Here is a 14,875-nt window from a genome sequence, read left to right as displayed (position 1 = left end):
TCTTTTCTCTCTTCTGTATTCTCCTCTCTCTCTCTCTCTCTCTCTCTCTGATGGATATCCAGATATGTTAAGCATGACTGCGTTTAACATGGATGCTCAGTTGTTCTGCTTGTGCAGTCAAAATGCTGGAAAATTAAAGGCTCTCTAGTCTAGTCTATGAAAATTGATTAAGGCTCCTTCACCCTTGTAACCTTGTCTGAGAGGAATAAGAACTTACATGGAAAAAGAAGGAAATAAAAAAGGACGAGATAAATTGAAAGATAAAAGAACAAGTCATTTTCATGCAAAATTAATAAGAGAATTGAAACAAGATATACGGCTTGTTCATACTGAGGAGAGTCAGATTGGTTTTCAAAGTTGGGTCACTAATGCACGTGACCAGGTTACATCAGCTCGAATGCGTGGCAAGCAATGAAAATGTTAGATGTTTGAATAAAAGACAATAAAGAAACCTTGCTAAACGTGGTGAGGCTTTTGATTAACCTTCACTAGGTCTGTTTGGATATAACTTATTTTGATAAAATTAAAAATTGAAAACTGAAAATACTGTAGCAAAATAATTTTTAAATGTGTGAATAGTACTGTGGGACCTATTTTTAATGAAAAAGTTGATAAAAAATGGAGTTTGTGGGACCCATGAACAGTGCATAAGTGCACTGTTCACAGAAGAACGGGTAAACCATTGCAGCTAAAAAGAAAAAAAAAAAAAACTGAGGAAACGCAGACGCAGCACTAATAAGTGCTATCCAAACGAGCACTATATAAACTGGTGAAAAGTCTTTTGAAGAAAATCGAACTCTGAGCATATGATAAACATTATAGTTTAAACCATTGTTAGGAATACCGTTTCGGACCCTGTTTCGGTTTGTCTAGTGGAACGAAATATTTCGGTACCGGATAATTTCAGTGTACCGTTTCACGGTATTTCGGATTCCAAAAAAATAATATATATATATATATATATTTTCATATCCTATTACTTTTTATATTAAAAAAAAAACATAAAAGTTATATTTTCATACATTTATAAAATTTGTTATTTTAAGATTAATCTAATTAATTCATTTAAAATATTATTGTTTTAATTAAAATACTTATTAATTTTTTTAATGCAAAGGCAAATTTGAAGTAAGCCTGGATAGTGGCTGCATAATTTGACTAAAGCACACCGCCCAAGCCAACTCTATTTACATCTTTTTCTATTATTATATTTTTCTTCACCCACCATATTTCACTTTCTTCCTATTTTTAATTTGTTCTCTTCTGTTTTCTCTCATCCACACACGTCTACTGTATCTAACTACTTGACATTTACACTACCCACTTTTGAATTCTATCCCATCTTTTATGAGATCTACACGTTAAAACTGACACACTATCTTATCTTTTCATGACTTTCATCTTTCTTTTAATTTTTTTACTCTCACACGCAACTTATCTCAGTTTTCCTCTCAAGTCTTTTCTCTCTTCTGTATTCTCCTCTCTCTCTCTCTCTCTCTCTCTCTGATTGATATCCAGATATGTTAAGCATGACTGCGTTTAACATGGATGCTCAGTTGTTCTGCTTGTGCAGTCAAAATGCTGGAAAATTAAAGGCTCTCGAGTCTAGTCTATGAAAATTGATTAAGGCTCCTTCATCCTTGTAACCTTGTCTGAGAGGAATAAGAGCTTACATGGAAAAAGAAGGAAATAAAAAAGGACGAGATAAATTGAAAGATAAAAGAACAAGTCATTTTCATGCAAAATTAGATAAGAGAATTGAAACAAGATATACGGCTTGTTCATACTGAGGAGAGTCGGATTCGTTTTCAAAGTTGGGTCACTAATGCACGTGACCAGGTCACATCAGCTCGAATGCGTGGCAAGCACTGAAAATATTAGATGTTTGAATAAAAAACAATAAAGAAACCTTGCTAAACGTGGTGAGGCTTTTGATTAACCTTCACTAGGTTTGTTTGGATATAACTTATTTTGATAAAATTAAAAGCTGAAAACTGAAAATACTGTACCAAATAATTTTTAAATGTGTGAATAGTACTGTGGAACCTATTTTTAATGAAAAAGTTGATAAAAAGTGGAGTTTGTGGGACCCATGAACAGTGCATAAGTCCACTGTTCACAGAAGAACGGGTAAACCATTTCAGCTAAAAAGAAAAAAAAAAAAAAACTGAGGAAACGCAGACGCAGCACAAATAAGTGCTATCCAAACGAGCACTATATAAACTGGTGAAAAGTCTTTTGAAGAAAATCGAACTCTGAGCATATGATAAACATTATAGTTTAAACCATTGTTATGAATACCGTTTCGGACCCTGTTTCGGTTTGTCTAGTGGAACGAAATATTTCGGTACCGGATAATTTCAGTGTACCGTTTCAGGGTATTTCGGATTCCAAAAAAATAATTTATGTATATATATATAAGTTCATATCCTATTACTTTTTATATTAAAAAAAAAACATAAAAGTTATATTTTCATACATTTATAAAATTTGTTATTTTAAGATTAATCTAATTAATTCATTTAAAATATTATTATTTTAATTAAAATACTTATTAATTTTTTTAATGCAAAGGCAAATTTGAAGTAAGCCTGGACAGTGGCTGCATAATTTGACTAAAGCACACCGCCCAAGCCAACTCTATTTACAACTTTTTATATTATTATATTTTTCCTCACCCACCATATTTCACTTTCTTCCTATTTTTAATTTGTTCTCTTCTGTTTTCTCTCATCCACACACGTCTACTGTATCTAACTACTTGACATTTACACTACCCACTTTTGAATTCTATCCCATCTTTTATGAGATCTACACGTTAAAACAGACACACTATCTTATCTTTTCATGACTTTCATCTTTCTTTTTATTTTTTTACTCTCACACGCAACTTATCTCAGTTTTCCTCTCAAGTCTTTTCTCTCTTCTGTATTCTCCTCTCTCTCTCTCTCTCTCTCTCTCTCTCTGATGGATATCCAGATATGTTAAGCATGACTGCGTTTAACATGGATGCTCAGTTGTTCTGCTTGTGCATCAAAATGCTGGAAAATTAAAGGCTCTCTAGTCTAGTCTATGAAAATTGATTAAGGCTCCTTCATCCATGTAACCTTGTCTGAGAGGAATAAGAACTTACATGGAAAAAGAAGGAAATAAAAAAGGACGAGATAAATTGAATGATAAAAGAACAAGTCATTTTCATGCAAAATTAGATAAGAGAATTGAAACAAGATATACGGCTTGTTCATACTGAGGAGAGTCACATTGGTTTTCAAAGTTGGGTCACTAATGCACGTGACCAGGTCACATCAGCTCAATGCGTGGCAAGCAATGAAAATGTTAGATGTTTGAATAAAGGACAACTTATCTCAGTTTTCCTCTCAAGTCTATTCTCTCTTCTGTATTCTCCTCTCTCTCTCTCTCTCTCTCTCTCTCTGACGGATATCCAGATATGTTAAGCATGACTGCGTTTAACATGGATGCTCAGTTGTTCTGCTTGTGCAGTCAAAATGCTGGAAAATTGAAGGCTCTCTAGTCTAGTCTATGAAAATTGATTAAGGCTCCTTCATCCATGTAACCTTGTCTGAGAGGAATAAGAACTTACATGGAAAAAGAAGGAAATAAAAAAGGACGAGATAAATTGAAAGATAAAAGAACAAGTCATTTTCATGCAAAATTAGATAAGAGAATTGAAACAAGATATGCGGCTTGTTCATACTGAGGAGAGTCAGATTGGTTTTCAAAGTTGGGTCACTAATGCACGTGACCAGGTCACATCAGCTCGAATGCGTGGCAAGCAATGAAAATGTTATATGTTTGAATAAAAGACAATAAAGAAACCTTGCTAAACGTGGTGAGGCTTTTGATTAACCTTCACTAGGTCTGTTTGGATATAACTTATTTTGATAAAATTAAAAACTGAAAACTGAAAATACTGTTGCAAAATAAATTTTAAATGTGTGAATAGTACTGTGGGACCTATTTTTAATGAAAAAGTTGATAAAAAGTGGAGTTTGTGGGACCCATGAACAGTGCATAAGTGCACTGTTCACAGAAGAACGGGTAAACCATTGCAGCTAAAAAGAAAAAAAAAAGAAAAAACTGAGGAAACGCAGATGCAGCACTAATAAGTGCTATCCAAACGAGCACTATATAAACTGGTGAAAAGTCTTTTGAAGAAAATCGAACTCTGAGCATATGATAAACATTATAGTTTAAACCATTGTTATGAATACCGTTTCGGACCCTGTTTCGGTTTGTCTAGTGGAACGAAATATTTCGGTACCGGATAATTTCAGTTTACCGTTTCAGGGTATTTGGGATTCCAAAAAAATAATATATATATATATATATATATAATTTCATATCCTATTAATTTTTATATGAAAAAAAAAAAACATAAAAGTTATATTTTCATACATTTATAAAATTTGTTATTTTAAGATTAATCTAATTAATTCATTTAAAATATTATTATTTTAATTAAAATAGTTATTAATTTTTTTAATGCAAAGGCAAATTTGAAGTAGGCCTGGACAGTGGCTGCATAATTTGACTAAAGCACACCGCCCAAGCCAACTCTATTTACAACTTTTTACATTATTATATTTTTCCTCACCCACCATATTTCACTTTCTTCCTATCTTTAATTTGTTCTCTTCTGTTTTCTCTCATCCACACACGTCTACTGTATCTAACTACTTGACATTTACACTACCCACTTTTGAATTCTATCCCATCTTTTATGAGATCTACACGTTAAAACTGACACACTATCTTATCTTTTCATAACTTTCATCTTTCTTTTTATTTTTTTACTCTCACACGCAACTTATCTCAGTTTTCCTCTCAAGCCTTTTCTCTCTTCTGTAATCTCCTCTCTCTCTCTTTCTCTCTCTCTCCGATGGATATCCAGATATGTTAAGCATGACTGCGTTTAACATGGATGCTCAGTTGTTTTGCTTATGCAGTCAAAATGCTGGAAAATTAAAGGCTCTCTAGTCTAGTCTATGAAAATTGATTAAGGCTCCTTCATCCATGTAACCTTGTCTGAGAGGAATAAGAACTTACATGGAAAAAGAAGGAAATCAAAAAGGAGGAGATAAATTGAATGATAAAAGAACAAGTCATTTTCATGCAAAATTAGATAAGAGAATTGAAACAAGATATACGGCTTGTTCATACTGAGGAGAGTCAGATTGGTTTTCAAAGTTGGGTCACTAATGCACGTGACCAGGTCACATCAGCTCGAATGCGTGGCAAGCAATGAGTTGGGTCACTAATGCACGTGACCAGGTCACATCAGCTCGAATGCGTGGCAAGCAATGAAAATGTTAGATGTTTGAATAAAAGACAACTTATCTCAGTTTTCCTCTCAAGTCTTTTCTCTCTTCTGTATTCTCCTCTCTCTCTCTCTCTCTCTCTGTCTCTCTCTCTCTCTTCTGTATTCTCCTCTCTCTCTCTCTCTCTCTCTGTCTCTCTCTCTCTCTCTCTCTCTCTCTCTCTCTCTCTCTGTGATGGATATCCAGATATGTTAAGCATGACTGCGTTTAACATGAATGCTCAGTTGTTCTGCTTGTGCAGTCATAATGCTGGAAAATTAAAGGCTCTCTAGTCTAGTCTATGAAAATTGATTAAGGCTCCTTCATCCATGTAACCTTGTCTGAGAGGAATAAGAACTTACATGGAAAAAGAAGGAAATAAAAAAGGACGAGATAAATTGAAAGATGAAAGAACAAGTCATTTTCATGAAAAATTAGATAAGAGAATTGAAACAAGATATACGGCTTGTTCATACTGAGGAGAGTCAGATTGGTTTTCAAAGTTGGGTCACTAATGCACGTGACCAGGTCACATCAGCTCGAATGCGTGGCAAGCAATGAAAATGTTAGATGTTTGAATAAAAGACAATAAAGAAACCTTGTTAAATGTGGTGAGGCTTTTGATTAACCTTCACTAGGTCTGTTTGGATATAACTTATTTTGATAAAATTAAAAACTGGAAACTGAAAATACTGTAGCAAAATAATTTTTAAATGTGTGAATAGTACTGTGGGACCTATTTTTAATGAAAAAGTTGATAAAAAGTGGAGTTTGTGGGACCCATGAACAGTGCATAAGTGCACTGTTCATAGAAGAACGGGTAAACCATTGCAGCTAAAAAGAAAAAAAAAAAAAAAAACTGAGGAAACGCAGACGCAGCACTAATAAGTGCTATCCAAACGAGCACTATATAAACTGGTGAAAAGTCTTTTGAAGAAAATCGAACTCTGAGCATATGATAAACATTATAGTTTAAACCATTGTTATGAATACCGTTTCGGATTCTGTTTCGGTTTGTCTAGTGGAACGAAATATTTCGGTACCGGATAATTTCAGTGTACCGTTTCAAGGTATTTCGGATTCCAAAAAAATAATATATATATATTTATATATATAATTTCATATCCTATTACTTTTTATATTAAAAAAAAAACATAAAAGTTATATTTTCATACATTTATAAAATTTGTTATTTTAAGATTAATCTAATTAATTCATTTAAAATATTATTATTTTAATTAAAATACTTATTAATTTTTTTAATGCAAAGGCAAATTTGAAGTAAGCCTGGACAGTGGCTGCATAATTTGACTAAAGCACACCGCCCAAGCCAACTCTATTTACAACTTTTTATATTATTATACTTTCCCTCACCCACCATATTTCACTTTCTTCCTATTTTTAATTTGTTCTCTTCTGTTTTCTCTCATCCACACACGTCTACTGTATCTAACTACTTGACATTTACACTACCCACTTTTGAATTCTATCCCATCTTTTATGAGATCTACACGTTAAAACTGACACACTATCTTATCTTTTCATGACTTTCATCTTTCTTTTTAGTTTTTTACTCTCACATGCAACTTATCTCAGTTTTCCTCTCAAGTCTTTTCTCTCTTCTGTATTCTCCTCTCTCTCTCTCTCTCTCTCTCTCTCTCTCTGATGGATATCCAGATATGTTAAGCATGACTGCGTTTAACATGGATGCTCAGTTGTTCTGCTTGTGCAGTCAAAGTGCTGGAAAATTAAAGGCTCCCTAGTCTAGTCTATGAAAATTGATTAAGGCTCCTTATATATAATAGCAGAAGCCTTTAACGAGGTGTTGACACGTTAGCAAAAATGACCCCTTTAAATTCTGCCACGTTTACAATTTATTCTTTAGAATACCGTACGGTGCGTTTGGAGAGTCGTTGTCTTCATAAAATTACAAACCCAAACCCAAACGATGTATTCCCAATTAAAAGTCAAACTCACTCTAACTTCAGTTTCTCCTCTTATGAATATACTCTTAACACCGACGCTTGCAATACAGAGATAGGGAAGGAGAAAAAAAAAAACCTTGCGATACAGAAGAAGGAGACAGAGTTCGTACCCGCCCCGCCACCGTCCGTTCCATTGCCAGAATTATACCACTCAAACCGGCACCGATAACCTAAAGGTGCACACAGGAATAGAGATACGGACATAGAGAGAACTACCACCGGTAAGTTTTTCTTTTTTTCATTCTTTCTTAGATCTGTGTATGGGTATGAAATATGATTTAGGTTTTGAGATTTCTGTTTCTTCTCTGCAACAGAGTGCAAACTTACCCACTTAGATTTCTGCCACCAAGTCAGTTTAGAGTCATAAGAGAACGATCGTTACATCGTTTGAAGATTCTTTTAATAACCGTTTGGAATAAGTTGATACAAAAGGAGAGAGGACGATAGAGAGACGGTAAGTCTGAATAATCAGTTCTGTCATAACCGTTAGGGCCTTCGCCCATAAGTTCTGTTTTTAATTTTACAAATTGGGGCTTTTTTTGGGAAAATCATTTGGGCATTATTTATGATTCGGGTATTTTGGTTTGATCAGTTATGATTTAGATTTTTCGGTTAGGAGTAGTTTTGTTAAATTTATGTAAATAGACGGGTTAGATTTGGTTTTGATTAAGAGATTTTGGTTAGAAAAAAAGTATTTTACCAGGAACTCTTGATATCAGACCATTCTTTCTTGGTAATTTTCAACTAATCTCTTACCCTATTGTCTTCAATTAGGTTTGCTGTCAATTTAGGGATTTGAAATCAAGGACACAACCTAGAAGATCTAATTCTAAATGATTTGTTATTAGGAATTTTTAGTTTCTGGGTTTTGTATCAAATTCTAACTGAATTGTTATTAGGAATTTTCAGTTTATGGATTTTGTTACTTTGCTTTCATGAATTTTAGTTTCATATTTTGTTTTGTTTTGTGACTTGCTATCTGGATCATTAAAGAAGAAGAAGGATTATTATATAAGAAGAGAAAGCCAATGGAGCATACACAGGTCAAGAAGGGAGAACGTTTTTATGGTGATTGGCTTTTTAAATTGGCTTTTTGATTGGTATAACATGGGTTGATTTTTTGTTTTTTACAGATCAATTTTTTCCCTTCAGTTTTTCAATTCCCCTCAAACTATTTGAAGATTGCCCCTTAATTCTGATTTTGGTTTTGGTTTTAGTTGAGTGGAACCATGAAGGCAAGCGGATATAGAAGATGTCCATGAGACCAAATGTAAGAGAGAGTTTGAGAGACAAGCAGCATTGCAAGCATTGGAGATTTGTTGCCCATCCAAAGAGATTCACTGTAAGTCATTATTTTAGGTATAGTCTAAAATTTCAATCCACTCTATGTTTGGTTTCCCATAAGCACAAAAGTTCAGAAAAAGAAAAGTTAAAGTTTCTTTTTGTTTTTCCTTTCCCCTACGCACCAACGCTAGAATGAATATGGTTGCTTGGAGTTTAAAGTATTTGTTTTGATTTTTAATTTTTTTTGGGTATAGCTGAATTTGATCTTGATTTTGCCTTTTATTTTATTTTTTGGGTGGAAATTGTAATTGGATTAATGTTGATGAGTTTGCATACATAATTGCGGATGATAACAAACATTATGGCATGACATGGGTTGTTTATTGCACCATTTCACTGTTGTAAAAGAAAAATCTATTTCACTGATCAATGTACAGAGAGAGAGTCTGTAATGCAATGAGAGAGAAATTTGATGGCCCTGCCACTGCCTTCTCGGTCTTCTGCCACTGTCATACTTTCAGAACCATTACCGGTAATTTTGTTCTATCTACTTATTTTTAAGTTAGGTGACAAATATGATATAGGAATTAATTTGTTAGAGTTGCTTCTGTTTTTCATATTTGTGTCTAATTTAGTTTTGTTTTGGGTATGTCAGTTAAATTATTAATATCTTCTGTAACAAAAACTGAAATGACTTTTCAATTTGTAACATTTGGCTTGATCTCCAACAGAAAACTCCTTTTAGCCTATTTTTCCCCGAAACCAAACACCCAAAAACCTTAAACCAAAGAGAGCCATAATAGGAACAACTGGTCATAAGTCACAACCACAACCCATCCAAGCATCTACAATGTCAACAATGACAAGAATAGAAGGTATGATAATAAATGATTTTGTTCTTTTGATTAAATCTATAGAGCCCAAAAGTTTAATGTTTTCACCTTACATTACACTTTGTATTAATGAGCATCCCGCTTAATCCTAGATTTACAAGTTGAATGATGTCACTTCTCATTAGATGGGGAGTCCATATGCTTATAGGTGGGCTTGGTAGGAAGCCAAGAAGGTGAGCAGCTAGGTGGATTAAAATTGTTTCTTTTTGAAACATTGTTCAATGCTGTAGACAGTGAGGAATGCATACTTTAATGCTGCTATAGTCAAAAGATTTAAAAAAAAAAACCATAATTCTTCTTTAGTTGAATTATTTTTAATTAGCCTTCTCTTATTATGATTTCCTGGGTACGTCATGTTTGTGTATTTTTAAAGCCATATTAAATGTTGTATGCACAGAATTGATGTTTGAAGTGTAGTTATAGGAAATGGTTGCTGAACTTTTAGTTCTTTTAATAGTGGTGATCTATGTGTTTGGTTTGATTGAACAGGAATGGCCAAAGAAAATTGTGTAGTTTCTTTTCCAAAAATTGTTGAAACATAGTGATGTGGGTACTTTTGGAATAATTACTAGCAAAAATGTTTTCTCTATGTCATGCAACCATGTCGTTAATACAATTTTTTTTTTTAATTTCTTATAAAATCTTCATGAATAGTCTTTCAGTGGGTTTTGTGTATATATATATTATATAGTCCAGTATTAACAAATTTGTTTTAATTTCCTATTTTGGTAGTTAACTTGGGACTGTTTTCAATTGACAAGTAGAACATTAACAAATTTGTTATTTGTTCTTTATGAAATGTATACATGTTAATTGTGATGTTTTTGTTGCAGAAATGTATACAGTTTTGTGTATACATGTTAATGAAATGTATACATGATAATGATGGGTCTATGTCGAGACACTCCTTCACTAACCACAACTCGTATTGTGTTACAAGTTGTGGCACTAGAATTATCCGTTCTTTATTATTAAGCGTATGTAAAGAAATTTCCAATCTTTCTCCCCAACGTGGGCCCACCCCATTATGAGGCCTGGCGCAGTCTACTCAATAATTTTCCTTATTGTATCAAAACTCTAGAGAGAGAGAGAGAGAGAGAGAGAGAGAGAGTTAAATTTCCCAAAAACCTTCATTACTTTGGCGTGGTGTTTCAGTGGTCACCGAAAGCCAATTGCTTTGAAATTAAAAATTAGTGTTAGTGTGGAAATTCGCTAGAAAGAGGGAACCACCACATGATGACTTTTGTGGAAAGAGCTGTGTGAAATGCACCATTGGCCATTTCCAATCAAAATGTAGTATGTACCACAATCTAAAGAAAAAGCCATGTTATTAATTAATATTATCTGAGAGTGACAAAGTAAAATAAATGGATCATGGCGCAAAAGTAAAAGCCATTGTCATATTTGTGTTGACAAAAGCTATCTTAATTCTTAAGGTTCCCTTGAACCTGCATTAAAATAATTTGCTTTCAAAGCTCCAGATATCTTAAATTATTGAAGATATCTTGAGCTTTGAAAGCAAATTATTGTAATGCATGTTCAAGGTAACCTCCAAGAATTAAAGATAGCTTTTGTCAACACAATTATTGAGCATTAGCATTAATTAGACGTGCCTTTCTTTTTACTTTACTTTTTTGACAAGCTGGAAAAGCTCTTTTTATGTTTTTATATTGTTTTCGACTTAAAAGGTTTTTTTTTTTTTTCATTACCATTACTTTTATTCTTTTGATAATCGGTTAAATGATATTTTTATATATCTTTAAAAAAATAATATCAAACTACACAGGTTAGCAAAAAAAAAAAAAATATCAAACTACACATAAACAGGACAGAGTCAAGGGGGCGAGAGGGGGCTGTTGCCCCCCCTGAGCTCGCCAAAAAAAATCATGTATAATATACTTGATGAGTCCAAAAAAACCATTAATGTCGTCTATTAATATGGACGACCTTGCATCATTAACAAACCAAAAGATGTAACCACTCAAGCACATTCAACACATTAATGGCGACCGTTACTCATCGGTCTTAAACGCCCATCAATACGATAACTGTTACACATGGGTAATAATCACCTCCAATGATGTACAACAGCTATCCAAATCACCTATAAAAGGGACAGTCGTCTCACTTGTAAAGGTACGTCAAAAGCTAAAACAAAACACTATCTGAATACAAGAAATATGGGTTGATACTAACTTAAGCATCGGAGGCTCCCCTACCGGGCACAACCCGGTGGTCTCTTCGATCTATCTCTCTTTATCTTGCAGGTCCTACAAGATCGTCTAAAGCTCCGGATTGGATGAGTGACCCAACTAGCAATTTTGACATCATCAATTTGGCGCCGTCTGTGGGGAGTGATTAGTCATCTAGCTCTTCCTGCAACAAAGGGTTCACTTAGTTCAATGGAGAATCACAAATACAACAGTACCAATCTAAGAGTACCCCACGAGATAATACCCTTTGATCATCTCTTCATTCTGCCCATGCTCATTTCATTTAATCTACGATTGGGCTGAGATGGGGGAGATAAAGAGGCATCACCAAGACACGTCTTCAAAGCATGACTTTTCAACCAAACAAGTAGATGATGATGTGAGAGCCAAGACGCAATGTCTCAAATCCTTTGGGCTTTAAACAGAGAAACATAACATCCATTTGGGTCTAAAGGTGGAGGTAATCAAGTGGGTGGCTCATTGTGAGGCATGGACTAAACAAAAGACGACCACAAAATTCAAGCGACCTCAACAGGCCTCAAGGGTATGACCTAGTTCTTGGCTCTTAAGGTCAGATTTATGCATTTCCCGTTCTAGCTCTCCAAATATTTGCAAGTTGCAACAACGTTTATATGATTGTTTTGGCATGTGGCTTCTTTTTAATTTCATGCTAAACTACTTTCAAATATTGGATTGCCTCACGCTAAAAATTTTCTAAATTAAAATGCTTTCCTCACTGGCTTTAGATTTAGAATAAGCCTGGTTGTCTGTTGTCCTACCAAGCTTAAAGACCCCAATTTTGGGTATTAAAGAGGTGAGGTCAAATTGCATTTGAAAATACAAGTTTTTGGCATAAAAACAATATCACTACGGTTTTGCCACATTAAAAGACCATTTATTGTCTACAAAATTGAAGAAAAGGAAGAAAACGGTTAAGGAAAGCCAGCTGCCATGTATATAATTTTAATTGTATTCTCATTATTGCATTAGGCAACGTAATTTCTGGAAAGTATACTAGAAAGTTGCTTGATAAAGAATGGCACCAATTAAGGAGAGTGCATATTAAGGAAGTCAACTATGAAAATGGTAGAAAATAGAAAACAAATCAAATTCTTTTGAAATATTTACCATAACTGTTGTTGTGGAGAAGAATTATGTGTATCCCATATGGAATCAAATCAAAATTTAAGTCCTGTAAATGTTGTTATGCCAGAGGTGGTGGGTAGCAAACCGCTACCATTTACCCAATTTTATTTGTCCCAATCCGAACAGCCACATAAAACACAATTAAGCTCTCACTAGAAGTTCAAATGATTTTTAGTCTGGACTTAAACCATTGTTCACAAGGCCAATCATAGGCAAATCACAAATCTGTTTTGCTCTTACACCATAACTCAAATAATGCATTTTATTTATCTCACACAAGAACTCCGCATGGTTCACATCCATAAAGGAATAGGCTAACACATCAGGTTTCATAGCTTTTTAAACACTTTACCGGGTGTAATTTATTTGCGTGGGAATATGCCTTTTTTTTTACTGTCAATCTTAAATGATTTTAAGATAGTCCCTCTTGTTATTCTATCCAAAGCCTAGAAACTTAAAAGGAAAGTTTCAAGAAAAATCGTCAATTTTATATTTGCCTTATAGGCCTAAAAATAAGAGAAGCTGCTTTTTGACTTTTCAAAGTTTAAAGATCCCAATTTTGGGTACTTAAAAGCATGAAACCAGGTATTTTTGAGCTTGAAGTCTTTAATTGCTCGTTTAAAATGGATCACGACATGCCTAAATTCTAGATTTTAGCATATGCACAAGCACAACTATTTAATTACATGTGCAAAACATTGTTTTCTTTTGATCAATATCTCATATGTTATAGTTCATCAATATATATATATATATATATATATATATATCTCATATGTTATACACTAATGTGTGCAAGTAGTGGAAGAAATATTTCTCATTAGCTCCCTTTTTAGGAGAAATCCCACGAGCATATGATTGATTATGAATTCACAAATAATAATCATGACCCACTATTCGAAACCTTTCTAAATGATATCAACTGCTTTAATTTTTTGAGAAGGAATTCCAAAATATATTTGTGTTATGTAAACACTAAGGGATATTATGCTATGTCATAGACGCATCAACATATATCGCCCTTAAGTTAGAGAAAATTTTATACATTTGTGGTTAATATTATTTGTGAAATTTTTTATTGGTATCGTTGCTCCTAGTCTAACACTTTGCACAAAAAGAGTACATGTACTACAACAACTAGACTAGAGCAACTAGTCTATTTCGACTGTACATATACTGTCAAGTCCACAGGATTAAGAATGAGAACTTGTCAAGAAGAGCCTACTAAGAAGGAGATCAAAGGTATGTGACATGATAGCATCATATCACCCCATATCTCTATCTATATATAATTGTTGACACTGCTACAAGTTAATTTTGTGCTAAGGCCAAAAATCATGGAAAAGCCTAGAGTCTTTCCATAGCATCATGAATATTTCTTTCTTAAAAAAAAAAAAAAAATGCTATATTAGTATGCTATATGTTTGATATATAATGGCTCACACAATGATATGTAAGAGACATGGTGTTAAAACTTTAGCTTGAATATATTGAATGTTAAAGTATGATGATAGATCATGTATCAAGCATAAGTACTCTTTTTAAATTATAGTATATGCCTAACCAATTAGGCATGTGTTCGGAAGAATCTTATCCTATGCACATGCCAATCTTGACCTTAATGGGATCACCCCTTAAAACAAACTAGAACAAAGGCTAAATGCCCTATAAAATCTTACCAATGGTCTCTTTACTCATATGACATGTGTTTAATGAAACACTTTGCAAGTACATGTATAAATTGCAGAATGACAGGACTTTAGACAATCAATCATAATAGTCAAGTGAATAGCCCAAGAAGAATAAGAAAAGAAATTGGCCAACTAGGCCATTGTCTGAACAAAGAGACAAAAAGCGAAGGGTCATTTCACTAGTCGTGACCTATGCACATGCCAATCTTGACCTTAATGGGATCACCCCTTAAAACAAACTAGAACAAAGGCTAAATGCCCTATAAAATCTTACCAATGGTCTCTTTACTCATATGACATGTGTTTAATGAAACACTTTGCAAGTACATGTATAAATTGCAGAAT

The 14,875-nt window shown here is 33.7% G+C and overlaps 1 protein-coding gene and 1 long non-coding RNA gene across 11 annotated transcripts in view; one reads left to right on the top strand and one right to left on the bottom strand.

Moving 5' to 3' along the window:
• The window catches only part of LOC115973134, a 69,117-nt gene that overhangs the window by 38,407 nt on the left and 15,835 nt on the right, over window positions 1-14,875 (bottom strand). The gene's annotated exons all lie outside the window — the stretch shown is intronic.
• LOC115973135 lies at window positions 7,283-9,766 on the top strand. 7 transcript variants are annotated; one of them, XR_004087617.1, is made up of 6 exons: window positions 7,283-7,524; window positions 7,618-7,757; window positions 8,297-8,403; window positions 8,521-8,645; window positions 9,025-9,119; window positions 9,319-9,766. It is a non-coding gene; the product is annotated as an uncharacterized LOC115973135 (long non-coding RNA). The 7 variants fall into 7 exon arrangements; XR_004087622.1 differs by lacking the exon at window positions 9,025-9,119; XR_004087618.1 differs by having other exon boundaries at window positions 8,521-8,662; window positions 9,025-9,766.

The sequence above is a fragment of the Quercus lobata genome, unplaced genomic scaffold (genome assembly GCF_001633185.2).
Source record: "Quercus lobata isolate SW786 unplaced genomic scaffold, ValleyOak3.0 Primary Assembly Scq3eQI_12, whole genome shotgun sequence".
Lineage (NCBI taxonomy): Eukaryota > Viridiplantae > Streptophyta > Magnoliopsida > Fagales > Fagaceae > Quercus > Quercus lobata.
The sequence above is the reverse complement of the archived record's forward strand: the minus strand, read 5'-3'. Positions and strand labels throughout refer to the sequence as shown.